At 37.9% G+C, this 26,626-nt stretch overlaps 1 protein-coding gene across 1 annotated transcript in view; it reads left to right on the top strand.

Moving 5' to 3' along the window:
- The first annotated feature begins 661 nt into the window (after positions 1 to 661).
- LOC150078364 (coiled-coil domain-containing protein 186-like) overlaps positions 662 to 26,626 on the top strand; it is a 334,475-nt gene continuing 308,510 nt past the window's right edge. The window contains exon 1 of the mRNA XM_090385405.1: positions 662 to 761. The gene's annotated coding sequence lies outside the window, so the exon portion shown is untranslated. The remainder of the gene's footprint in view (positions 762 to 26,626) is intronic.

A 26,626-nucleotide genomic window follows, 5' to 3' on the forward strand; every position in this document is an offset into this window, starting at 1 on the left:
CAGTTTTTTTTTTTTTTTTTTTTTTATGAAAACCCCAAACACGAAAGGTATCAAAATCTATAGTACTTAGTACCGTGCATGGGTTGAAGGAGAAGTATGGGGGGAGGGGATACCGGAAACTTTGCTCTAGAAACTAAACATGGGTTTCGCCACTTCAAGCCTCTTTCATCACCGGTTGATGAAAGTCATCTACCACCTCTAAATTTCAGGGGCGAACAAATGAATAGTACTGTATTAATGGAATCTTTTCACATAGTGGGGTTTGAATTTTCCTGTTTGCATCCGGGCGCTTAAATGATATCCTATTTCTGCCTCATGAGCAGTCTAGTGAAAGCGTCCGTTTTCTCACGTTGTGTAGTAAAAAGACTTGGTTTCGATTTTTGTAAACGAATATTTCCATGAAGGTAGGAGGAACTTTTTTTCCTTTCCTCATCTGCCTAATTAGTTTGTGCTCAGCTAGGGTGCATGAGTTTATGCCTGGAAACGAGGATTTCTCCTCCTTCAAAAAAAAAAAAAAAAAAAACCTTACAGAATGCACTTATTTGAGAGCTGCTTCCTCGCGGCCTCAGTTGCCTCGGAAAAAACCAGTGGTGTTAAAAGAGGTTGATTTTTTATTATTTTAAATGTGATTGTGTAAATTGATCACTGCAGATATACACTACCGATTTCTTATTTTATGTGATTGTTGTCTAGGTTGTATAAACTGATTACTGCAGACATACAGTACTGATTTTTCTTTGATTCGGTTTATTCATTCAGTGGTAAGTATTCAGTGGTGTTTAGGTGGTCTGTTTTATCAGCTCCGTGTGTGTTTTGCATTTTCGTTACTGAAATTTCTGGATTGTTTTATAACTTTCAAATAATGATTGTTATGTGCAACGTAAAGTAATTTAAGATTAGAGATATGGAAATGGTATTTTATATACAGGTACGCCAAGTGTATGGTGACAATGTAACCTTATATATTCAACTAATGATTTGTTCACATATCACAATTATTATTTATAGATTATTACCAGGTGTTTATTACTAATGCCCATTTTGCTTGTTTCGATTATGCGTGGAGCCTTATAATCATTGGTATGTGCAACCACTGGTTGATCGTCGTCGTTTGCCTTGTGATATACTAGCGTAATTACGAAACCTTTTTTGTAAGAAGTGTGCTGATACAAGGAATGTCAGAAAATAAATAAAATTCTAAATACCGTTAAACGCTTTTAATACACAGCAATAATACATTTCACGGTTCATCTAAACTGTGTAAAAGGTTCCTCCTTTTTTTCTGTTGGTTAAGAAAAAAAAATAAATAAAAGCAACAATTTTTGTTCCAACAAGATTGAACACTGTTCTATGAAACATAATTTTGTTAGATTATTATTATTATTATTATTATTATTAGCTACATGGTGCAAGGAAGTCTGACGCTTATGCTGCACCAGCCAAAAAAAAAAAAAAAAAAAATTCCCAAGTTATCCTGAGAGAGAGAGAGAGAGAGAGAAGTAGAAAAGAATCACCAAGAAAGGAGAAGAATGATGATATCCAGCTCAGGACCTTGGGTGTGCCAAGCCCATACTCACCAGATGTGAGTCCCCGGGGGGATGTTAGAGCTTCCACCTGCTTGAAACTGCATTTAATTATTCAGTCTCCAGTTTGCTGCAGTCACTGTATGGAAGCATTAGGTGTACTCTTACCACAAAATACTTCAGTTCTGCAAATTGCGGTGCCTGGAAACTAGGGCACTTGCAAGGAGACCTGATGTGAAAGTGTTCAACACTTTAAATTGGTTGAATAAACTTAATTATGATTATGATATTTTCTCTCTCTCATACACACACGACAAAAATTGAAAAAGGATAGCTGCAGTATAGATATATGCAAATTTGTTTTGAGCCAGAGAGTAATTGATTGTTGGAATAAACTGCCATCAAGTGGTGTGGAAGTTGGCAGTTAGCCCAGGAACATAGCGTTAAAAGACATTATGGGAATCCCAGGAACTTGAGAAGAGAAATGGAATTAACACTCTTTTTTGCAGAATAGGCTGTTTGCTAACCCAAGGTTCTCTTGATAATGACTGATGAGTAAGTGGAGAGAAAATCTGAGCATTTTTCAGTTAAAAATGATAGGTTGATTCTTTCTTTGTCCAAGTTCTTTAAAACAGGACAAATTTCACTAAAATTTGGTACATTGCAAAATGGGTTTTAACATTCACCTATAGTAGTTCAATTGTTGAAGGTGTAAATAAATTTTTTCTGTTTAAAAATATAAATGAAGAGTCCTTGGTAATATTATATCAGATTTATGATGCTATGTTAGTTGTAAAGAATATATCAAGTGCTGAAATAACAAAATTTATGAGCCAAAGTGCACATGTAGCCAGGGTGAGGACAGTTTGGAGGAGAAGAAAAATTAAGTTAAAGAATGCTGTAGAAATAGCAGAAAGGAAAGCAGTTGGTTTGGATGGATAGGTATTTCCATTATATAACAGCATGACTATGTTTGAAGTCTTTAAAAAACCTCCACTTTTCAGTTATGTTTTCATTAGAACATCAATTAAGTCATTAGTATCACTGCAAAAAGAGATCTACCATAGAGGGAAAACTGTATTAAATCTTTTTGGTGGCTGTGACATCCAGATATGGTTGTGTATTGTTTGAGCAAGTTCATCCCTGCAATCTGGAATAAAACAGTTTAGTTTAGCACGACTCTTGGAAAGATTTAAGTCTCAGAACAGGTTATTTAATTCCATATCAAATCAAATAAAGTTGACTTTCTTAGATTTGTATATAGTCTTTATCCTTGCCGGTTGTCTTGGTTAAACAAAAATAGCAGTCTTTCAAATGGGTGTTAAATTCCTGTCACATTATTAGCACTGAAAATTGCATACATTTTCCCATTCAGATATATTTGGCATATCATTGCATCACATGCACAGCATATATGAGGAATGATCAAGTTATTCATCTCTCAGGTAGAAATAATAGGATAACAACAATGTAAGTATTTTTATTTTTTGGCATAGTCTCCTATAACACTAATACCCTTTTTCCAATGATGTTCCAAGGCTTTAATTCCTCAGGTAATGCTGACCTCTGGGATATGGTATACCATGTTGTTATCAACAAGTCACCAAAAGGAGATGTGGTAAATATCATGAACACAGGACAGACTACTCATACCTGGGAGGAAAGAGTAAATAATACCTTGGATGTGCTGTTTTCATCAGATGATCAATCTTTCACTCAGGAACAAACTGGCATTTGTAATGAAAATAAAATCTACTTAACCACAGCAATAGAACCACCTTTTACTGTTGAAGAATTAACCACTTAAAAAAAGTAATAAGTGCTTGGCACATGACTTAATTGAAATAGAGGTTTCCTTGTTTCCACCATCTGGAAACAAGCAAGCCTCAGATTAATACTAAACAATCCAGAAAAGTCAGCAGTGGATCCTAAAACCCTTTGGCTTGTTGCCTGTTTTGGGCAAGATATTGGAAAGGCTAATCCTTATCTATCTGGAGACACTATCTAAATGCAAACCTTCAGTTGGACAAACAATTTGTCTTTAAGTTCTTCTTGGACAAAACCTACATGTCCAAGAAGATTCCATGAATCATATCACTGCAGCTGCAAATACTCCTGAGGAAACTATCTGCTGGCAATATCCAAAGACTTTGCTGGTGCCTTCTATGTGTTATGGTGGCATAGCATACTCAGAAGATTTCATCAGGCTAACCTTCCCCAAAAACTGTATACACGCATTAGGGATTACCTCAGCAATAGATGGGTGTTGGCAGTGGTGTGTTGGAAAATGTTAAATTTTCAAGAATTTTGCAAACTGGTTGTTAAACCGACAATGGCTATAAACTGTATAAATGGCATGCACTTCAATCCACAGTGGTAGCAGCATTTGGGTAATAAACCCCAGCCAAACACAAATTTGTGTGTGTCAGGCTCAGGACTCTGGGTGTGCCAAGCCCATGCTCACCAGATGTGAGCCCCTGGACTTACTCAGGAACTGAAATGTACCTGTGGTGCTGATAAGGATTGGGCCTACGGTCTATATGATTGCCTCAATTACCAGAGTCACAGAAGTATATTGGTAACAAAAATAGGACAACTCATATGTGGTAGTGAACATCTCATCTCTGTGGAGAACCATTACATGGCTTTTTCCTACTTTGCTCAAAATGTCTTTGAGACCAGGCAAAGAAACTTAACCATGATTAGTCAGACTGTAACAGTTGCCTAAATTTTGGCTAAGACACGCCCAGATGCATACTTAACCCAGCTTGTCATGATGTTTCCTGTTATTATTATCCATATAGTTTAAGGAAGCCTGGGGCTTTGCTACACCAGCCAAAAAAAATTTCTGAGTCACGCACACACACACACACACACAGAGAGAGAGAGAGAGAGAGAGAGAGAGAGAGAGAGAGAGAGAGAGAGAGAGAGAGAGAGAGAGAAAGAAAGAAAAACAAGAGTCAGAAGTAGAAGGGAATTGCCAAGAAAGAGAAGAATGATGATATCCAGCTCGGGATCCTGGGTGTGCCAAGCCCATACTCACCAGATGTGAGCCCCTGGGGTTAAATGGGTGCATGTGAAATATGTGTAACAGTATGAGTGCTTGTGGGCACATGCAGTCATATATGACCTGCCCTCTGGTGGTTGGGTTTATATATGCTATAAATGTATGTATGCACAGTGATTGTGAGAGAGAAAATGTCGTGTGCATGGTTATGTATGACATGTCCCAATACATGTGAGTGAATGGATTTTAAGGTGGGAAACTGTGTGAAATTGGTCTCCTGACAAGTCACCCTGCAATGTGGGTAACCTACCTGTCAACCCCTCCTCTTCCACTCTGCTGATGCCATGCCCCTCCCCCCACGTGGCTTTGCTTGGGAAAAGCTGACACTGGCCAGTATGAGATTTTACACTGTATAGACCTTACAATGGCTATGGAGCCCTTATCTGTAACTTAACTCCAGGTCAAGACAAAAACCTACATGTCCTAAAATATCAGGCTTGACTCCCTCCTCCAATCATGACTTAACTGTATAAATTGTCCTTTGGGCCAATTTATATGACCCTCCAGGATCCATCAACAAGACATTGATGGATCCTAGAGGGTCAGATGAACCATGAACTTGACAATCTTATTCAGTGTGCGGACATCGTCAGATTTGTGAAGACCCAAAGACTTACCTGGTTGGGACATGTTATGAGAATGGATGACAGCAGAACAACTAAGAGGATAATGAAATGGAAACCTACCAGTAGGAGGGCAAGAGGAAGACCACAGAAAAGATGGATGGATGATGTAGAAGAGGACTTAAAGATCATGGGAATAAGAAGTTGGAGAAGTTTGCTTCTTGGAGGGCTTACTGGTGGAACATCGTTGAGAAGGCAAAGACCCACCCTGGGTTATAATGCCAGAAGAAGAAGAATGTGATGGGTACTTGTTTGTTGTCCCCACATGTAAGTTGATAGTATCCATGTTAAACTGTATAAGTATACATGATAGGGATGTATAAGTGTGCAAGTCAATGTTTGTGTGAAAGTTGATCACATGGTGAGTATATGTGCTTGTTAGTTTTTGTCCCCCCATATGTGAGTTGTTTGTATGTATGTTAAATTGTATAAGTGTTGGGTAAATATGTATTTTTGTTGTGTCCCATTATGACAATGAATGAACTTTATGAACTTTGTGTACGTAAATGTAACCAGTGCAAAAAAAAAGTGTATGCATACTCTGTATTCAGAGTGCTGTGTCTAGTAAATGTGAATATGTGTGACTGAGAATGTTAGTGTTTAGTGTCAAATATGTGTGCCCTCTAGATATGTCTCAAAAGAAAAAAAAAAATTAAATGATTGTACCTGTAGGCTAAGATGTCAATAAATGCTTGTGATCAGTTAAAAAAAAAAAAAAGAGAGAAAAAAAAATTGTGCATCTATAATAGGTTATTTCCTGGGGGCTTGTGATCTCGTCTGGGTGGAAGTTGGATGAAATGGGGCGAATGCGTGAGAGAAATATTTAAATTTGTTTGTTTGCCAAAATATGTATATGTAATATAAGTGTGACTGACTGAGTACAAGTGATATGCTTTGTTTACTGACAGGTCCCCCCCCCCCCTTCAACTTAACTGCCATGGGAGTAACCTACTTTTTGCTTGGTGGGCCCTACCACTCTGATTCTTTCATGGCTCTTAACAGTCCCCTACTGTGAAGGGTGAAGGTCAGTTCCCTCTACAGGACTAACCCCTCTGTCACCTTAACTTTTGAATTCTTGGTGGAAGTCTATCATCTGCCTCCTTTATCTTCACCTTCACCTATACTCCGTCACTTACACTCTCCACCACACTCCTTACACCACCACACTCCTTTCCAATAAAAACTTATGATTTTTTTTTTTTTTAGGGCCCTCTCTGGCAAGCTCATATTATTCCAGGATGAACCCTGGCATAATATGAGCTTAATATAGAACTTGATCCCTACTACCTGGTTTGGCTCCCCACACCTAGTATAGTAACTAGCAGTTTATTATTATCATTAGCCATATGGTACAAGTATGGTGCAGCAAAAGCCAAAAAAAAAAAATAATAAAAATTTCTAACTTACCCAGAGAGAGAGAGAAGTAGAAGGGAATCACCAAGGAAGAGAAGGATGATGATGAAGGATGATGAACGAGTACAGAGAAGGGCAACAAGATTAGTGAATGGAACAAAGGGGTGCTCTTATGAAGAAAGGCTTAAGTTTTGCAAATTACAGTGTCTGGAGACTAGGCACCAGCGAGGTGATCTGATAGAGGTGTATAAAGCCTTGAATGGTTTAAGCATGCTCAATGCTGATGGGATTCTTCCTCTAGCTCAGAAAAATCACCTGAGAGGGCATAAATTCAAATTGAGGAAAGACAGATGTAGGATAGACGTGCGGAAATTTTCCTTTAGCCAGCGGGTGGTTGGTTGGTGGAACAGACTGCCATCCCTTGTGGTGGAGGTTGATAGCCTAAATAAGTTTAAGGCTCAGCTGGACAGGTATTTTGAACGAACAGAGGGGTGAAGTGGAAGTGGGTTTTTTTTTTTTTTGGCTGATGCTGCATAAGCTTGCTTTCTTGCATCAAATGCCTCTACTAATGCTAATGCTAAATGCTAATATCCAGCTCAGGACCCTGGGTGTGCCAAGCCCATACTCACCAGATGTGAGTCCCTGGGGTTAGTTGGTGATATTCCACTGGCCCCTAGGCAAAGAGGCCAGATAAACAACATAACTCTACACAAGTGTTTCCCAAACTGTGTTCCACAGAACACTAGTGTTCTGTGAGATATGAACAAGTGTTCCATGAAAAATCATAATTAATAATTGAAAAAAAAAAATAAAATAAATAAATTTTGCATATTTGCAGCATACACCACTTTTGTATCATTATAAATTTGAACATTATTTTTATTTTTTTTTTTTGGTTATTAATATACTGGGATAGACTAATGATCAAATAGACCGCAGAACACTTTATTTTGGTGGGCTTTTGCATAGAGAAGTATGCATTGAGGTAATGACCTCTATGAAAAAATAGCATTGTAGTGATCTAATATGCCATTTGTACTCGATTTAGCCTGGAGTACATGGGTTGAAGGAGAGGGGAAAGTGAACCGATATCATAACTAAACTTGCTTCCTTGTATACATTTTTTTTTGATAATTATCAGTATTTCGAAATATCATTATGAAAATAAATGACCATAGATTTGTGGTTGAAAAGAGGAAAGGAACTTAAAAACGAGAAGCAAGTACTCCTAGTAGTGCAACTGTTGTCAATGAAAAAGAACCCAATATTATCACACTTCAAGCTGAGGATGAACAATTGCAGCCTTTCATTCTCCAAAAATCTGAAGTGAAAGAACAGGAACCAACTAATAAAAGACCAAGACAAAAGTATGATGACAGTTATTTGAATTTCGGCTTTACATTTGTTGGAAATAAAGATGCTCCTGATGCACAATGCATCATATGTAATAAACTGTTAGCAAACAGTTCTTTGACTCCAGCTAAACTTGTGTTTCGTAAGTGTTCTGTAAATATATAAGTATTCCGTAAATATACTGTGAGATGAAAAGTGATCCATGACTAAAAAAGTTTGGGAAACACTGCTCTACACAATGATACATAAACCACATATTACTCACACTATTTGGCTTTTATAGGGTACTGTATTCAACACAAGAGAATTGATTGCAGAGTTGTAAGAAACCACTGGTGCTTCTTGACCAGTACTCTAAACACTATATACCATGAACATTTTTTCATGCACCGAATAGCAATCAGTATGGCCTATACTGTACCATATGCCAACCCACTGATGTCAGTAACATGTTGAATGGTGACAAGACGGTCTTGCAGGATAATGTTGCAGATTTAATTGACATTTCTGGACTCCTCCAGCATGTTCAGCTTTGCATGATTTCTTGCCACACTTAAACTCATGATACCACCTTTTAACTATATCATATGATGAGCAGAGTTTCCTAGTGTCATTCAGGTCTTTATGAATATCAGTCACAATCCACTTCTTTTTAGCAAAATATTTGATAACAGCTCTAACTTCAGTTTTCTCCATTTCTTACAGAGGTAATACCACTTTAATTAACTGCTCACCTGCAGTGAAAAAAAGTCTTATTACAAGTGCTAATTTCGTGTATATGCATCAGAGACCTGCTGGTACATAACTTCAAATGAACTGAAAACCAATTATTTCAATATTAGGGTAAAGCAACTTCAACCTTCATATGTGGTGCCCAAGGTATATTTTAACCTCATATTTTGTAAGATTTATTGTCCATAGAAGAAATTTGTGCCATTCAATTGGAGAGAAAAAAAAAAAAAAAAAGCCGTGAGTTAGGGTGGAATTTGAAAGTGCCTGCAGTTTTGCCCCAACATGATATTATGAGAGCCTTGTCAATCAATTTGGCCCTGGAGGGATTGTGCATGTCTCATTAGGTATACTTTTTCTTAGTGTGGTCTGTGCTTGTTAACAGGAGAAACTGCTTCTAGAGGGATGGGATATACTTAAATAGAAGGGGTGCAAGAATATTTGCTGATGCTATCGAGGCAGTATTAGGTGGGTCAGAAAACTGCTAGCTTGGGAGGAAACATAGACTAATAGATGAACAGTAGCTGCAGGCAGATGTGCAAGAGATTCTTGCATTGCTTTTATTGCAATGGGCAGCAGTCTGAAAGACAAGGTGCTGGGGAATTCAAGGACTCCTGGGAGTCATTGCAGAACAAGTAAATACATAGGCTGTGTTAAGGTAACTAAGAATAAGAACAGATGCATGTATACTTGCACATACACCAATGCTAGGAGTTTAGTAAATAAATTTGTGAATTTGAGGTGCTGGTCAAGACATCAAAGGCAGATATCGTTGGGATATCAGAGACATAGTGTCACACAGATATAAGCAGTGCAGATTTGGAATTTGAGGAGAACAATGTGTACAGAAAGGATAGACAGGACAGGAAAGGAGCAGGGGTTATGCTGTTAGGTTAACAAACACATAAAATCTAAGGAAGTGCATCCAATTGATGTTGGTGGACAATGCAATGTTGAGTCTGTTTGCTGGGACATAAGCACTGGGAAAGGAAAATTGAGAGTAGGTGTGTGTTATAGGCCTAATGAATCTGATGAGTATAATGAGAAATTGTGCAGAGAAATAGTGGGCCAGTAAATCAGATTGTTTTATAATGGGGGATTTTAACTTACCAGATATCAAGTGGAATTTGTGGGTTGGTCACTGAAGTTTAACATTGATAAATGCAAAGTACTGCATATGGGTAGCAGTAACCCCAGTGTTATGTACCAACTGTGCAGTACTACACTCAGGGTACTAGGGAATGAACGATACCTGGAGTTATTTTGTGCATTGAGATATGAAGTTTTGTGAGCAGTGTAGACAGGCTGGCAGAGCAATTCATGTGGTCTTGTCAATGATATACAGGAATTTTCTAGCAGGGATAAAGATGTGATTATCCATTTGTGTAAGGCAATTGGTGAAGGTAAAGAAAGCCAACACGAGAACCACCAGAAACTTTGGGAAAACTTACTGGGCAAACTTGCCTGCTTTCTCCCTGCATTCTCAGTAAACAGACGGTGCATGTTATCGGTAGTGGCAGTAGAAGGTGATAATGATGTATTGATTAGTGTTTTCTCATTATCAAAATCAGATTATTGCAGTTTGAAATTTACTTATGGGTTCACCCTCCAATCTGCCTTAGTCTTAGGGTGTTTATCCCCTACTTCCCACTGTTTTAAAATAGGAAAACAACTTCTACAGATGGTGCGTGTTATTGGTAGAAGTTTGTTTCCTATTGGGAAAAAACAGCGGGAAGGGGGGATAAACACCCTAAGACTGAGGCAATCTGGAGGGTATATCCTGAAGTAAATTTCAGCCCACTCATGAACTTCAATAATCTGCTTTTAATAATGAGGAAAAAACTAATCAATACATCGTTATTGACTTCTATGTTACCACTGATAACATGCATCAGCTGTTTACCAAAAATGCAGGGAGAAACTGTGGTAGTAGGAGGGAAACAAATTTGCCCGGTAAGTTAAGCGAAGTTTCCCATGGTTCTCGTTTTGGCTTTCTTTACCTTAGCCAGGCAATGGTCAGGCTACACCTTGAGTACCTACAGGTCTGGAGGCTTCATTTTAGGATGGATGTAGAATTGCTGGAATGAGTACAGAAAAGGGCAACAAGATTGGGGGGGGGGGTATTATATATATTTTTTGGCTGATGCTATATGAGCTTGCTTTCTTGCATCATATGCCTGTACTAATGTTAATGCTAATGTCAACAAATATCTTCTTTCTTCTCAAACTTCAACCCATGCATGGTACCAATTACTATAGGTTCTAATACCTCTTGTGCTTGGGGCTCTCATAAAAAAAAAAACTATTATAGTTAGATTAATGTAAACATAAAATAATTATAAAATTCCAGCCAATTCCTAAAAAGGGTGAAAAATCGCTTACATCCAATTATCGTCCCATTGCAATTACTTCTACTCTTTCCAAAGTAATGGAAAAATCAATTAACCGCCACCTCTTAAACTACCTTGGAACCTTTTGTCTGATCAACAATCGCCAGTATGGATTCCGTGAGTGTCGATCCACTGGTGATATTCTGGCTTATGTTTCCCATTTATGAACAAATTCTGTGGAAAAGTTCAGTGAAACACAAGCAATTGCTCTTGACATGTCAAAGGCTTTCAGTCGTGTTTGGCATAAAGGTCCTCTAAACAAGCTTCCATCTTATGGTTTGCCAACTGTTTATATAATTGGTTATCTAGTTTTCTCTCTGACCGCTCACTGAGGGTGATGGTAGATGGCTCTCTGTCTTCTAACTTCTCCACTAATGCTGGTGTCCCCCAAGGTTCAGTTCTTTCCCCCACTCTTTTCCTCTTGTATATTAATGACCTTCCATTGACTGGAAATCCTGTCCATAGTTTTGCCGATGATAGCACATTGCATTCCACTTTCCATTTTGAGAAACCTTTCCCTGCTCAATCAGCTTCAACTTCTCGAATATCCGCTGCCAATTCCTTAAATGCTGATCTACAGGTAATTCTCCAGGGGGAAAAGAGAACTTAGTTGATTTCAATCCTTCTAAAACTCAGTCTTGTCTTATATCTTACTAATGATATCAAGAGTAGGAGACCGGCAGAATTGCTTAACAAGTACAGGTCACTGTTGAAAAAAAGCCGTGAAACAGGGTTGAATTTGAAAGTGTCTGCAATTCTGCCTAGACACAATAGGAGGGAGTATATGATGAGAGCCTTGTCGATCAATTTGGCCCTGGAAAGATTGTGCAAGGCTCAAGGGGTAGAATTTTTTTCAGCCTGACCTGTACTTGTTAACAGGAGAGATTGCTTCTACAGGGATGGGATACACTTAAATAGAAAGGGTGCAAGAATATTTGCTGATGCTATCGAGGCAGTGTTAGGTGGGTCGGAAAACTGCTAGCTTGGGGGGGAGACAAAGACGAATAGATTAACAGTAGCCACTGTCAGAGATTCTTGCACTGCTTCTATTGGAATGAGCAGAAGCCTGAAAAACAAGATGCAGGATATTTCAGAGACTGCTGGGAGTCATTGCGGTACAAGTAAACACATGGGTTGTGTTAGGGTAGCTAAGAATAGAAATAGATGCATGTATACTTGCGTGTACACCAATGCTAGGAGTTTAGTAAATAAATTTGATGAATTTGAGATATTGTTCAAAACATCAAAGGCAGATATTGTTGGGATATCAGAGACGTGGTGTTACACAGATATAAGGAATGCAGAACTGGAATTTGGGAGTACAACGTCTACAGAAAGGATAGAGTGGATAGGAAGGGAGGAGGGGTTATGCTATTAGTTAAGAAATACATAAAATCCAAGGAAGTGAAGCCAGTGGAAATCGCTGGACAGTGCAGTGTCGAGTCAGTTTGGTGTGACATAAGCATTGGGAGATCAAAATTGAGAGTAGGAGTGTGCTATAGGCCTAATGACTCTGATGAGTATAATAAGAAACTGTACAGGGAAATAAAGTGGGCCAGTAAATCAGAGAGTCTTATAATGGGAGATTTTAATTTCCTAGATATTGACTGGAATTTGGGGGCTGGTTACTCACACACTAGCAAGGCTTTTGTGGATTTATTGGATGATTGTTTTCTGCATCAGCATGTTCGGGAGGCAACTAGAGGGAGCAATACTCTTGATTTGATTATCAGCAGTGATTCTTCATGCATTAAGAATCTGCAGATAAATGAACCACTAGGTGGCAGTGATCACAGTGTGCTGAAGTGGAATTTACTCAAAGAGGTAACTACCATTAGGGGTAAAGGGAAGGGTTATTGCTTTCGTAAAGGCGACTACGATAGACTGAGACAGTATTTAAATTCTATACAGTGGGACCAACTGATGATGTTACCAACAGCAAATGCAAAATGGGAAGCATTCAAAGAACTTATCTTGGAAGCTACTAGGCTTTACATACCAACCAAGAAATATTGTTCAAGGTTTAGGCCTAAATGGATGTCAGATGAACTGATGAGGCATATGGCAGAGAAGAAACATGCATGGGATACATACAAATTAACACGTGACACAGAAACCTATGATAGATACAAGTTGATCTGTAACCAAGTTACAAACGAGTGTAGGCAGGCGAAGGCAGATTACGAGAAATCTTTGGCAAGGGATGCAAAGAAAAACAGCAAAGAGTTCTTTACTTATGTAAACTCTAGAAGGAAGGGGATGAATCAGATTGGACCACTTGATATCGATGGGTCAACTGTTGATGATCCTGCTCAGGTAGCTAACAAACTAAATGAATATTTTGCATCGACATTCACACATGAGGAGTTATTTAGCGAGGGGAAAGCCAGAGGTGTATTCAACTCTAGCAGTAAGCTAGAGAATCTTTTAATAACTGAGAGTAAAGTGGAGGAGAAATTGTTGAAGATAAACACAAGAAAGGCACCCGGGGTGGATGGGATCTATCCAGTTATATTAAAGGAGCCAGCAGAGGAAGTAAGCAAACCCTTAGCCATAATTATGAGAGCTTCCTTGGACTCAGGGGAGGTACCCACAGACTGGAGATGTGCAAATGTGACCCCAATTCACAAAGGAGGATCAAAGGCTGACATAAGTAATTATAGACCTGTGAGTTTAACTTCTGTTCCAGGAAAATTAATGGAGGCACTGGTTAAAGAAGCACTGCAGGATCATTTAGACAAGACTTCAGTTATAGCTCGGACACAGCATGGTTTTGTTAAGGGGAAGTCTTGCCTGACCAATTTGATTGGATACTATGATGCAGTCACAAAGGAACTGGATGCAGGGAATAACTTTGATATTATATACTTGGATCTTAGAAAGGCTTTTGATACTGTTGCACATGGAAGACTACTGCACAAATTGGAGCAGTGTGACATTGGAGGCAAATTGCTGCTATGGATAAAGGGGTGGTTGAGGGGGAGAAGACAGAGTGGTAATCAGTGGACACTGCTCATCGTGGACTAATGTTATTAGTGGAGTCCCTCAGGGCTCAGTGTTGGGTCCATTATTGTTTTCTGTATTCATAAATGATATTGATGATGGTATATCAAGCTTAATGTCGAAGTTTGCAGATGATACAAAGGTAGGCAGGGTTGTCAAGGACACTACTGACACTATGCTGCTGCAACAGGATCTGGAAAGGTTGAGCAGATGGGCTGAGAGGTGGCAAATGAAGTTTAACATTGACAAATGTAAAGTATTACACATGGGAAACAGCAACCCCAGAGCAACGTATCAACTCTGTGGTACTACACTGACAGTGGTAGAGAATGAAAGGGATTTGGGGGTGGTTGTGCAGGCAGATATGAAGTTCTCTGAGCAGTGCAGACGGGCTGCAAGAGAAGTTCATGGTGTATTGTCAATGATATATAGGAATTTTTCTAACAGTGATAAGGAGGTGATTATTCCCTTGTATAAGGCAATGGTCAGGCCACACCTAGAGTACTGTATACAGGTCTGGAGGCCTCATTTCAAAAAGGATGTAGAGATGCTGAAACGAGTAGAGAAGGGCAACAAGATTAGTGAATGGAACAAAGGGGTGCTCTTACGAAGAAAGGCTTAAGTTTTGCAAATTACAGCGTCTGGAGACTAGGCACCAGCGAGGTGATCTGATAGAGGTGTATAAAGCCTTGAATGGTTTGAGCATGCTCAATGCTGATGGGATTCTTCCTCTCGCTCAGAATAATCACCTGAGAGGGCATAAATTCAAATTGAGGAAAGACAGATGTAGGATAGACGTGAGGAAATTTGCCTTTAGCCAGCGGGTTGTTTGTTGGTGGAACAGACTTCCATCCCTTGTCGTGGAAGTTGATAGCCTAAATAAGTTTTAGGCTCAGCTGGAGAGGTATTTTGAACGAACAGAGGGGTGAAGTGGAAGTGGTTTCTTTATTATTTTTTTTTTGGCTGATGCTGCATAAGCTTGCTTTCTTGCATCAAATGCCTCTACTAATGCTAATCTCACAAAAAGGATTCTTCTGCTCCTATGCTTATCTTTGGTGACACTCTGATTTCTAGGCAAAATGATATATCTCTTTTGGGGATTATCCTGACTTCTAATCTCTCTTGGCACAAGCACATTACAAATATTGCTTCCTCTGCATCTAAAAAATTTGGTTTTCTCTTTTGCTCTTGGTGTTACTTTTCTTCCAAACAGCTGTTCACTCTGTAAAAATCCACCCTACCATGGAATATTGTTCCCACAACTGAGGTGGTGCCACCAAAACCTCTCTCAGGCTTCTAGATTCCATTCAGAAGAGGGCAGTTAGGTAAATTAATGACTCATCTCTAACAGAGTCTCTCGACTCTCTGTCTCACAGATGTACTGTTTCTGCTGCTTGCCTTTTCTACAGATACTTCCACGGGCACTGTTTCTTCTGAAATGGCTTCTATAATTCCCGCTCTCTCTTTCAAAACAATCCGAACACGTGCTGCCACCAGCCAGCCTCCATTTACTGTCCAGCTTCAAACTCACAGGACCGACTTTTCATCTTCCTCGTTTATTCATTCAACTGCCATTTTCTGGAACAACCTTCCTTCATACGTATTTCCTGAAAATTACAGCCTACAGAAGTTAAAGTCTAATGTCAACAAATATCCTCCTCTCGACCTCCAACCCAAGTATGGTACTAAGTACTATCAAACATAGATCAAACATAGTCATAATCTGTTAGAAAAAGCAGAAAAATATTTTGTATTTTAAAAATAGTCAATTATACAAGTTGGTCTGTATGGAGAAATACCACTTATTACCCACAAAAAATAACTACCCTTAAGTTAATGATATACTCAGTATAATGAGAAAGGTAATTTCAAAAAAAATTGCAAAATTAGAAGTAGTCTTTAAAAAACCAACTTCATGATTTGCAAAAGTTTATGAAATTTTTGCGAAAAAACAATACATCAAATAAACTATAAAATTTCATTAATCATTTTAGTCGAAAATAATACAATGATTAAATGATACTAATCTGATTTGAAAACTTAACTTAAATATGCCAAAGGCCCATAGTCTACTAAATCACTGTAATATTTTATACAAAAGTTAAAAATAATTTTGATCCTGTGGGCAGGGTTTCTTAACCTTTATGTATGGTCATCTCTCTTCCAATTTTGTCAGTCCACGTGATCCCCCCACTACCATTTCAAAATTTGCAAATGAATTAATGAATTTTATGGTCATAAAATTCAAAATTTTGAAAAGACTTTGTTTGAAGCCACAGTTTGTCTGCTACAACTTGAAAAAGAAATGGATGAAGCAAAAAAAATTTTGCAAAGAGAAAAAATTTTTCTGGAGATCTTGCTTCCCTCTGAACCTTGTCACCTCTGATAAAAGACCAAAATGTAGAGCAATGTAACTGATGCTTTACTTAATTTGTGAGAAAAAAAATATCAAGATGAATTCTCTTGAAGAGAAACTGTACTGAAATCTATTTTTGATAAAAAAGGAAAAAAATAAAAAATTGAGAGAACACATGCCAGTTACATACAGTGAACAAATATCTTCACTGACAAATAAACTCCTCTGACCTAGTGATTGTGCTGGAGTATAAACAATTTTATATATATATATATACACAGTCCATTCCGGTTATTTAGGACACATCGGGACTAGTGCATTTTGGCCTGATTAAGCGGCTGCCCCAATTATCCAAAGTGTCACGTAAATAGTTAAAAATACAATGTACCCCCCTCTTTACAATTGGTTCACTGTACAATCAAATCACGGTACGATGGAGTCACCATCGTAATGTGATTTGATAGGTAGCATAGTAAAGTACCATTCACTATACGATGTGCAGTAAGCGCCGGTCATTGTGATAACGTTTGTGAATTGAATTTTAATTCTATTAAACAGCGATTCTAATTAGCGAAAATAGGAGGAATATTATCCACAGGCTATAAGAGCAAAGATATATTAAGCACAAATTTACCCTTTATTACCTTACCAATTAAAAAATTAAATGATATGTGAAAATCGGGAGAATATACGTGATAATTGGAATAATTAATATGTACTGTAATAAGTACATACGAACTAGTTGACATTTCTGTTCACTGACATTTGAGGATGGGGGTTAAAATTTAAAACAGTAAAAAGATAAGCAATCAATAACAAAGAACACAGTATACACAAATTGCAAGTAACACAATATGCGCAAGTGAGAACCGAGTAGCGAGTTACAAAGCTTTAAAAATAGGAATGAAGAGAAGATCTGAAAATTAATTTTTTTATATGATTGAAGATTTCAAGGAAGTGTAAACACATTTCACCATAATAACCCACAGAATTCCAGCTGTCGGTATTATCGCAAATTCAGTAAGACAGAGTTTACTGTCCGTTTATGATAGATTTCACTAACAGAAAAGCCCAATAAACAGGTGACTGCTAATTGTTTTATGGTTGACCTCCAGAATTTCAACCGAACCACGTTGTACCATCGGAGACAATCGTAGGGTAATCTCCAGTGCTGCGGTCTCCTGCCCTGATTAAACGGCATGCTGTCCCAATTAAGCGAAGTAAACCCTGGCTATTTTCTGGATTGGTTTCTGTTTTTTAAGATTTGCCTCAAATAAACGGCTGCCCCGATTAACCGGTGGCCCAAATAACCTGAATCCACTATATATAGTTTTTTCTTGTTAAAATGATTAGCTGTAAACTCTAACATCTATATGGTCATGCAGGAGTATAGACATAACACTTAGCTGCAGTGTATTTATTGTTATTTAATAAGTGAAACTGGAAAAAAAACCCAAAAATTATTCTGATATATTTCCACTTCATTATCTTGTTATTGACATATAATGCCTAATTTCCCACCGAAGTACATACGAAGTACATAAGTTCGTTATAAAAAAGGAATGGATGTTTGTTCATTGTGGTTTTATTTTTCTTCATCAAGTTCATTTTAAAATACTGTCTTAAAGAAAAATAACACTTTTAATTAAACTTTATTAAAAGAACAAAAGCATTACTGCAGGCCTTGGAACGTATCAAAGACAGAATAATATCTAACGACATATTTTTTGAGACAAATATTACGAGGCATTTCAAAGAAATGCTACTAAACTCCTTTGACTAGAAGAGGTCAGCCGTAAGCATCACAAGTGATTCAAAGAACTGATGAGTGACAGTAAAGTGCCCAATCAAATTCATTGGAATTATCCAATTCTTACCATACATCTTGTCCTATACCCTGGAACCTTAAAGACAGGCCTCTGCCTGTTTCCCTATAACATTAAACAGGCACCTCCGTAGCCAGGTGGGAAGAAGCAGCAGTGCGTAGCACACGCTTCTTGATTAGACCGGCGTTTGAGCCCGTCACCACCAAATACGGAGGATGCGGAAAGGTCTGGGAATGACCACCGCATATCCCGGAGCAATATGGCCTTAGTTGCTAATGCTCCTAAAAACCAAATAACAACATAACATTAAACATCCACATTGAGTGGAACTCAGAGATATCAAAGCCATCATGATTTCACCCAGTGGATAACTGACAAGGTTCGCTTACAGAATAGTTAATTAACCTATTTTTTTTTTTTTTTTTTTTTATGAAAACCCTAAACACAAGAGGTATTAGAACCTATATCAGATTGGACAGATAGGATTGCATCCATTCTATACTGAAATCAAACTATATATAATGTCAAAATTATTTATTTTTTTGCATAGAGTTCTTTTTTTACTGCATCATATATCCAATCAGATTGGACAGATAGGATTGCCCCTTAACAAATCCATGCTGTGACTTCTGTATAACTGCATTCTTGTCTAGATGGTCCTGCATTACTTTTTTAAGCAGTATCTCCATTATGTTCCCTGGAACAAAGTCAAGCTTACAGGTTTGTAAATAGTTGCGATACCCTTTAATATTAGTAGTGGCAAGCGATGCAAGAAAGCAAGCTCAATCAGTATCAATGAGAAACAGAAAAACCCTTTCCCATTTCACCTATCCGTTCCCTCCAATAGTTTGGAGGCTATCACTTCCATAACAATAGGTGAAAGTTTATTCCAGCAATCAGTGACCTGCTGATTAAAGGTAAAGTTCCGTACATCTATTCTGCAACCATCCTTCCTCAAGTTGAATTTATGCCTCCTCGTGTGTAGTGTGAATAACAAGAATACCATCAATGTCGAGCATACCCAATCCATTCAAAGCCTTAAAAAACAGCTCAATCAGATCAACTTGCAGGTATCTTGCCTCCAGATGCTATAATTTGCAGAACTGAAGCCTTTCTTGGTAAGAGTGCCCCTTATCTCATTGCCCTTCTCTGTATCTGTTCCAGCAGCTCTACATTCATTCTAAAATGAGACCTGTATGCACTACTCAAGGTGTGGCTTGACCATTACCTCATACAATTAAGTAATCCTCTCCTTATCCCTTCTAGCAAAATTACTGCATATCATTGACCAAACCCCCATGAATTGCCCTGGCAGCCTGTCTGCACTGCTCATAGAACTTCATATCTGACTGCAGAATTACACCCAGATCTTTTTCATTTTGCACTACCCTTAGTGTGTAGTAAGACACAGTTGGTGTGCTACTCTTGGGATTTTGTTTTCCATATGCAATACTTTGCATTTGTCAATGTTAAACTTCAATTGCCATTTCTCAGCTCATCTGCCAAATTTTTATAGATACTGTTGCAGTAGATCATGCTTTCATTACTGTCATTAACCACCATGCCAACCTTTGTATCATCTGCAAACTTAGATATTAAGCATGATATACATTCATCTATATCATTAATGAATACAGATTGGTTTGGTTTTGATTTTACTGGTGCAAAAACGACTGTGATTATACTGCACCAAGAAAAGATAAATACAGAAACAACAATGTGCCTATCATGCCCATCACCAAACCCTGCGGAACTCCACTAATAACTTTAGTCCACACAGCTTCCATTGATAACCACTCTCTTCTTCTGCTCAACCAGCCCTTTATCTATAGGAGTAACTTCCCCATAGAGTAACTTGCAACAGTATCAAAAGCTTTATTGAAATCCAAGTATATGATATAAAAATAATTTTTTTGCATCCAGTTCCTTTGTGACTACATCATGTATATAATCAGATTGGTCAGAAACTATTTCCTTACCAAACCCATACTGTGACTGAAGTATAATTGCACTTCTGTCTAGATTGTCCTGCTCTACTTCTTTAACCAGTGACTTCATTATTTTTCCTGGAACAGAAGTTAAGCATGTCATATTTTGATCCTCCTTTGTGAATTATAATACATTTGCACATCTCCAGTCTACTGGGACTTCCCCCAAATCGAAGGATGCTCTCATTATTATGGCTAAGAGTTTGCTTACTACTACCTATGCTGCCTCCTTTAATATAAATGGATAGCTCCCATTCACTCCAGGTGCCTTCCTTATGTTTAAATTCAACAATTTCTCTTCCACTTTCCTCTCATTTATTACAATATTGTTTATCTCTCTGTTAGAGTTTGATAAACTACTGGCATCTACTTCTCTAAAGAATTCCTCATGTGTGAATGTAGATGCAAAATACTTTTTCAGTTTTTCAGCAATCCGAGCAGTCAATATGCGAAATGTTCAAGTCTCCAGTTATAAGACATTCCGATTTACTGGCCCACTCTATCTGTACAGCTGAACATTGTACTCATCAGAGTCATTAGGTCAATAAAACACTCTTACATTTTTGTTTTTCCAGTGCTTATATCACACCAAATTGAGTGAACATTGCACTGACTCTCCATGTCAATGGGATGCACTGCTTTAGAATTTATATGCTTCTTAACTAAGAGCATAATCCTTCCTCTCCTGTCTCCTTTCTGTACACATTTGCTCCCCATTTTCAAATTCTCTATCTGAGTAACACCACATTTCTGATATCCTCACGTCTGCATTTGATGACTTGACTAGCTCTTCAAATTCATGAAATTCGTTTACTGTGCTCCTAGCATTGATGTACATGCAAGTATATGTGCACCTCTTCTTCCTATTAGTTACCCTAATGGAGCCCATGTATTTATTTGTTCCATGAGCATTTACAGCAGGCCTTGAAACCCCTACACCTTGCTTTCCAGATTGCTGCATGTTCCACTTGAAGCAGTGCAAGAATCACTTTCACTTTTACTTGCTGCTGTTATTAATCTATTATTCTGTGTAGTCCCCCAAATTAACAGTTTTCTGACCCACCTAACATTGCCTCAGCAGTATTCTTGTATTCTTTTTGAACTGAGGTTACATTCGTACATCTACAACCCATAAGGACATCCTGTGAATCCAACAGTGCTTCTCATTACTATGGGCATTTATCCTGTATAATTGGATATATCCCATCCACCCCTCAGTTCCTTTTTTGCATATAGTTTCAACAATTTCTCTTTTACTTTCCTCTCAGTTATCACAAATCATGTAGCTTGCTGTTAGAATTTGATACAGTTCTAGTATTCCCATCTCCCTAAAAAATTACTCATGTGAGAACATAGATGTAAAATATTTGTTCAGTTTGTCAGCAGCCTGAATAGGATCAAAAGTTAAACCATTCATATCTAGGACAAATGTTATTTATCTCCTTCCTTCTAGTGCATAAGTAATGAAGTCTTCATTGCTTTTTTTTGCCATAGACTTCTCCAAATCTATCTTTGTTTGTTTAACTTCCTTTGTAACTCGATTGCAAACTATATCTACTATAAGCTTCTGTATCACCTGAAAATTTCTGTGCGTCCCATGTATTTTTCTTCTTTGCAAAGAGTCTCAATAAGTTCATCTGACACCCATTTAGGTCTAAGCCACAAACAGTATTTCTTCATTGGTATGAAAAGCCCAGTAGATTCTATGATTACTTCCCTGAATGTTTCCCATTTAGAGTTGCTGTTGGTAACATCATCAATTGGTCCTACTGCATAGAATTTAAAAATTGTATACCCTTATGAAAGCAAAAGCTTTTCCCTTTACCCCTGACAGTAGTTATGTCTTTAATTAAATCCTGCATGAATACACTGTGGTCACTGCCACGTGGTGTCTTTTTTCTTTAATTTATTAAGAGTCTCTGCTGTTAATCAGATCGGAAGTATTGTTTTTTCCCATTGCCTCTCTAACATACTGTTGTAGAAACAGTCATCCAGTAAATCCACAAAAGTCTTGCTCTGTGTGAGTAACCAACCCACAAGTTCCAGTCAATATCTGTAAAGTTAAAATTCCCCATTATAAGACATTTTGATTTAATGACCTAATTTATTGTCTGTAGTTTTTCGTTATACTCATAACACTCTTTAGTCCTATAAAATAATCTAAAATACTCCTACTCTCATTTTTGTTTTCCCATTGCTTATGGGAAAACTGACTCAACATTACTGTGGCCATCCATGTCAGCTGAATGCACTGCCTTATAGTTAATATGCTTATTAATAAGAGCACAAACCTTCCACTATTCTCATGTCCTGTTTGTCCTTTCTGTACAGAGCATAAAGCCAGCCTGTACGAGAACACAGAAATGGATGTTTTCAGTGAAAGTCATGTCAAAACGTGTTCTGGTTTAAATGATAATTTTGCAGTATAACAGATTATTGATATGGGCATTGTATTCAGGAAGTGAAGCTCTATCTGAGGATATAATTTTGTCACATCTGGTAATTATGTAGATTCTAGTAGTGCAAATATATTTTAGCAGTTGAAATATTTTTTAACAGCTTACAGCAATAATGGCTGCCTATGCTATTGCATAGGAAGCTAACAGTTAATCTTTGTGTATTAGCATTTCAAATTTGAGTATTCCTACTGGGGACTTAGAGATCTTGTAGGGAAGGTTAAGATTGACACAGATATATGTTTTTGGGGTTTCTTAGGCAATGGATTTTCTAGATATATGTTGTTTATGTTATCTACCTGTTTAGGACTAGTGGAGATTATAGCTGATTAGTTTGAATAATGGTAGAGAATAGGAAAGAAGATTCTAGTGCCACTTGTGTGGGATGCTTCAGGTTTTAAAACTAATTTAGTATATATTTATTTTAGATTTGGTGTGTGCTCTGCACAGCATGTTCTTGTAAATAACTTATTGGCTAAAAGCTATGAGCAAAATAATTTGATAATGGAGGGGATATCCCTTTCATCAAACATTTGTAAGATTGTAGCAAGTGATGGAGAGAGAGAGAGAGAGAGAGAGAGAGAGAGAGAGAGAGAGAGAGAGAGAGAGAGAGAGAGAGAATAACACAAGTGTGGAATCTAATGGAACATTGTTGGTGCAAACTCTGTGGTAGCAGGGGCCAAAAATTGGGGTAAAAGAAAAGGAAGGTAAAACAGAAGTTAGATTATAAACGTGGAGAGAATTTCAGAAATTCAGATAAGCCTCTGAAAATTGAGGAGCAACAAGGAGATGCTGGAGCTTCTGAACATGAGGCAGTGACAGTACTGGGGAATGATAGGGAATGGGAAGATGTGGTTTCTGCAGTTGCCCTTGAAGACAGCCCCTAACCAGCTATGATAAGACTCAAAATGAGGTCGGAATTTTGACTAGAGACCAGAAAGGCAGCAAAAATTTAGAGGATTTGGGCTGTATAAAATGGGTGAGCACAGGTTGCAGTCAAAATTTTGTGAACTGTTGATCTCCAAGTATAGTTAGAAATGCCAGGAGTTTGACCTAGAGAAGGCTGTTTCAATTGAAAGAGCAGAAAGCTCTTGATAAGATATACTGGAATGTGGAATTAGACCTAGCTTTAATTGGCAATGAGCAGAGCTCGATAACCAGTGGTAATCTGGAGGGAATGAGTGCATTGTGGGGAATATTCCCCCTCTGTCTAATGCAGAGCATGTGGTCGAAGATGAGAATGTTGCATTTAACTTGGATTTTGAGATGGATGAAGTAATCTCAAAATCAGATGCTAAAGAATTTAGTGAGTGCCCATCTAAAAATCAGGGTTATGTATTTCTGTTCTCAGTTGCTGAGTTAACAGGAATGCTCTGAACCAGTATGCAGGAGCTTCTGTTCAATGAGAATACTTGAATAAGCAAAAGTATGATTGGCAATTTGCTGACCCCATATAAACGTGGGAAGAAGGTGAAGATAAAGAAGAAGAAGATGATGATTGGCAATTTTATTTAGCTAGGGTGCCCTGGAAAATGTGGAAATAAAACTGGAGTTCAGAATGACAGTTTAAAATAGAGGTTGTCTGGCCCAGAAAAAATGGTTGCAACCTATCAAGAAAAAATTTATGGAAAATGACAGTAAATGTCGGATATGGGAAGATTTGTTTTTTTATAAGGGAGCTACTTTATACAGTGGTAAAGAAGGTGGAGACAAATATAGTTAGGAAAAATGAGCACAATGATAAGGTGATTAGGAAGATATACACACAGAGAGCCATATAGTACAATGATGATTCTCGACTAAAGAGTAGTAAGGAAACAATGATTCTGTTGGTAAGGTAGTGAAAGGAATGTTGAAATCAGTTAGAGTTAGAAAGGTTTTGACATATAGTGGAGAAAGGAATTGTGATGGAGATGGGGAGTGAGGAGGATATTGATGGCATAAAAAAGAATAAAAGAATCTGTGGGGCTCATTCTCCAAGCCACACAGACAACTATGTGAGACTGGGACCAAAAATGATCATTTACAACATTGATGAGGAAATTAGCAGGGATGAGTTGATGAATGAGTTATGTGACTGAAACCTCAGTTGTATGAATATGACATGGACAGAAATGGATGGTGCGGTCTTGGTATGTTTCAGGAGCGTGAATAAGGAAAAAACTGGTAGGAACTGAAAATGGAAGTATCAGGCTGTATTTCCAAACACCTTATGGATCAAGGTTGCATTTTTGCAGGGATGATGGCATAAAGACTGAATTCATTTCACTTGGTGACAATCTGCTACAGTTGCCAGTTTTACAGTTGAGACATATAGCATAAAATTTTACCTAGTGTTGGTTTATTTCAGACATGGGGCAATAATTGAACCATATCTAAATAACTTGGGCAACTTGTGCATCACTTAGATGGAGAGAAGTTTCATTCTGTGTTTGGATTCTAATTCTAAAAATACCTTACTGTTCAGCTGACTGACTAATGACAGGGGACACCTATTTGAAGAGGCAGTACATCACAATTTGTCTGTGAATAATCAGCAATCAGAACATAGTATTTTCTGGAGTATGAACACTGAATCTAGCATTGATATCACGTTGTCCACCCTGCAGGGATCAGATCTCATCAATAATTATTCGATTGAGCCAGACTGGATATCCAGTGGCCATTGGGTAATTAAGTTTCAGCTTGATAAGTGAGCTATCTGTCATCCTGGTTTTGTGCAAGGCCAGCTAAGATGGTTCTTGATATAATTGGCAAATCGAGCCAGCTTCCACGAGCAACTTTGGGATAAGGTTGGTGAGATGACAGTGAATCAGTTGGTTTCTATGGTGGGATGTGATGCAGTATGATTGTTGCAGAATTGGTTAGTTTATGCCTTTGCAGCTTCCACGAGTTGCTGTCAGGATAAATGTGGGAGGAGGAATGGGTAATGTGTTACAATGGTTGGTCAGTTGTGTCCAATTGTGTTATAAAGGATTATTTCACAAACAGAACTGTCAAGTCTTCCTGTGCAGTGATTACGAGGAATATAGTAAGAGGTTACCCTTGGGGATCTGTGTTTGGGGCCACTTCTGTGGAAACTGTTGCTCAATGAATGGCCGAAATGAAATTATAATCATGTCTTGGTGGTAGGTAGCTTATGCTAATGACATAGCTAATGACAAACTTGATTCTGTCTGAACTACATCAGTGGTGCGAACTGCATAGACTAACAGTGTCCACAACAAAAAGTAAGACTGTTATTTGAAAGGGCACCTGTCTGTGACTAGGAACCCGGTGGTCTTTAGGTAGAGCTCATCTCCAGTCTTTGAAAATGATAAAATACTTAGGGATCCTAATTGATAGGCAACTATGCTTCTTTGAAAATGATAAAATACTTAGGGATCCTAATTGATAGGCATCTATGCTTCTTTTCTCACATTACATACATATTGGGCAAGAACCAGAAATTTGTAGGAATGATTGCTTGGATAACAAGGACTAGGAAATAAAAGGAAGGCAGCTGCCAAGTCAATGTATTTTTAACTTAAGCTGTCTGTCAATTGAAATTGATTGTGCTGGTACATAAAAAGACGAGCCATATCTGGGCTCTCTTGGTTGGTCAATGTCAGGAGAGATGGAATGATAGTACTAAGGGTTGCATTACAAATAAATTCCTTCTGTGTGTAAGTATTAATGGTAAATCTTGGTCCAGATTTACACGCCACCTTCTTCTTGACAGAACATGGTTCATTTTTTGCAAGTTTACATTAGTTAGGTATTGTGGACCATTCTTCATGCATCTATGGGAAAGATGAAACTTGGGGGTATATATTATGACTTATGAATACTATGATCTTAAGGAGGAATTAATAGGTGTTACAAATCTACATATCTCAAATCTTGGATGTGAACTTCTGGTAGGAACAGAGGCAGATTTCAAATCCTTTCAAGAGTTTGATATCTAGGTATTTTGAAGA

The sequence above is a fragment of the Mastigoproctus giganteus genome, chromosome 11 (genome assembly GCF_048544385.1).
Source record: "Mastigoproctus giganteus isolate SK-2022 chromosome 11, ASM4854438v1, whole genome shotgun sequence".
Taxonomy (NCBI): Eukaryota; Metazoa; Arthropoda; class Arachnida; order Uropygi; family Thelyphonidae; genus Mastigoproctus; species Mastigoproctus giganteus.